The 2,500-nt window shown below is 47.7% G+C and overlaps 1 protein-coding gene across 1 annotated transcript in view; it reads right to left on the reverse strand.

Annotated features, from left to right (window-relative positions):
* LOC106808446 (mitogen-activated protein kinase 1-like) overlaps positions 1-2,500 on the reverse strand; it is a 61,083-nt gene that overhangs the window by 34,795 nt on the left and 23,788 nt on the right. The window lies entirely within an intron of this gene.

Consider the following 2,500-nt stretch of genomic DNA (forward strand, 5'->3'; position numbering starts at 1 on the left):
CGCGTGGGTGCGTGTGCGTGTGTGCTGTGCGATATGTGTCTGTGTCCTGTGCTCTGCTGCATGCCTATGTGTAGTGTGTGCTGCTGTGTTTGTGTGGCCGTGTGGTGTGCAGTGTCTGTGTGTGAGTGTGTCGGCTGTGTCCTTGGTCTGTGTCTGTCTGCTCATCTCTGTTCTGTGCCGTGCGTGCGTGCGTGCGTAGCGTGTGTGCTGTTTGCGTGCTGTTCGTGTGTGTGTGTGTGTGTGTGTGTTGTGTGTGTGTGTGTGTGTGTGTGTGTGTGTGTGCTGTGTGTGTGCTGTGTGTGTGTGTTGTGGTGTGTGGTGTGTGTGTGTGTGTGTGTGTGTGTGGTGTGGTGTGTATGGTGTGTCGTTTAAAGATGGACAAGATAAATACTGTCTAATATGCATTCAAGGAAGTCGGGCATGAAATTGACCTTCCGTGTGTAATATGTGCTGTCGTCTGTAATGTCTATGCTAATGCGAATTCATATTTGACCTTATCACTCGAATACACGCACACGCACAGCGATAGCACGCACGCAACAGCAACGCACGAACGTCTGTACGCACGTACGCACAGCACCACACGCAACGCACGCACGCACGGACACGCGCCACGCACACGCCGTACGTCACCGCATCGCACACGCACACCGCACCACGCGTACGCACGCCAACGTACACGCTCACGCACGACGCGCGTACGCACGCCACGCACACGCCACACCGCGTACGCACGCACTTAGCTTGCACGTAGACGACTGTCTTCCTTACACACAGCAGTAAGCTTCAGGTTAACTGAGCCGAATCTCGCGCTATCTCGGCGAATAATTCATAAAAAACAACTTCAGTCCTATCCATACACAGCTTCTCTCTCTCTCTTTTTTTCTCATCTCTCTTTACTTCATCGCTTCTTGACGAGTCACGACAGCGACCTAGAGTAGGTGGTCGACACTATATACTCTTGTTTCTGTATCCAGTTTTAACACGCGTGGGTCAACGTTGACAACCAGCTTGGAGGAGCATGTGGCGCCGCGTTAGCTATCAACCGTATCAAATAAATTCTAGTCGTTTAATCTATCTGAGTAAGGAAGGCCATTACGGAATCTATAAAGCTGTGTGCTGCTGGCTTGTCGTCGACGATATTGTGCGTGACTGCCGATATGCTGAGTCAGATTCGGACAATCCAAACTAACGCGTACACGCACGCCACGCACGCCACGCACGCACGACGCACGCACCCACGCACGCACGCAGCGCCACCGCCATACACACGCTCAATAGTATCCATACGGAACACTCAGGCACGCAGGCACGCACGCACGTGTACCACACGCCGAATATCATCTATACCTGAAACACAGGTACGCACGCACGCACGCACACGCACACACACACACACACACACACACCACACACACACACACACACCACACACAACACACACACAACACCCACACCACACACACACACACATACACACGCACGGCACGCACGCACCGGCATGCACGCCACGCAACGCACGCCCGCGCGCATTCCTTCTTAGCCGTAAGTGCCTGCCTGCTTTATAGAGAAGTGCGTCGTTGCCAACCATGCATGTCAGGTCCGGTAACCCTCGCTTACACTAATAGGCGTTTCCGCAATGCATGGTGCGTATATATATATAAGTATATATATATAGAGAGAGAGAGAGAGAGATGATCCAGAAGAGAGAGAGAGACAGATGAAGAGAAAGATAGATAGATGAGATAGCATAAGATAGATAAGATAGATAGATAATAGATAGATAGATAGCATAGATAGATACGATAAGATAGATAGATAGATAGATGATAGATAGATAGATAGATAGATAGATAGATAGATAGATAGATAGCCATAGATAGATAGATAGAATAAAAAATAAGTAGCATAAGATAGATAGATAGATTAGATGAATAAAAGATTTAAAAAAAAGTAGATAGATAGATAGCATAGATAGATAGATAGATTAGCATAGCATAGCATTAGATAGATAGATAACATAGATAGATAAGATAGGACAGATAGATAGAGGAGATAGATAGATATAAGAGTGGGTAAGCATAGGAGAAGAGCCGCGTTATAGTTAGTAGAAAACAGGGGGGGCGAGAGAGCAGAGAGCAGAGCGAGAGCAGAGTGAAGAGAGACGGAGAAATAGAGAAGAGCACAGAAAGAGATAGTGAGAGAGAGCGAGAGAGAGAAGAGATGAGAAAAATATGCGAGAGGGGAATAGCGAGAGACGACTAAGGAGAGAGGAGAGAAGAGAGAGAAAAGAAAGAGAGAAGAACAAAGGAAGCTCGCAAGAGAAAAGTAATTATAGTGTCTGCAAGCTCACTGAGAAATAACCTACTCTAACAGCGATACGACTTACGAGTGTGACGGAATATCGAACACGCAAAAATGATAGTCATCACAGCATCATCTACATCCCCAGCACATCCCGCACACCGCGCTATCAATACCTTGTAGTCATAAACATGTA

The sequence above is a fragment of the Priapulus caudatus genome, unplaced genomic scaffold, assembly GCF_000485595.1.
Source record: "Priapulus caudatus unplaced genomic scaffold, Priapulus_caudatus-5.0.1 Scaffold278, whole genome shotgun sequence".
Classification (NCBI taxonomy): Eukaryota; Metazoa; Priapulida; class Priapulimorpha; order Priapulimorphida; family Priapulidae; genus Priapulus; species Priapulus caudatus.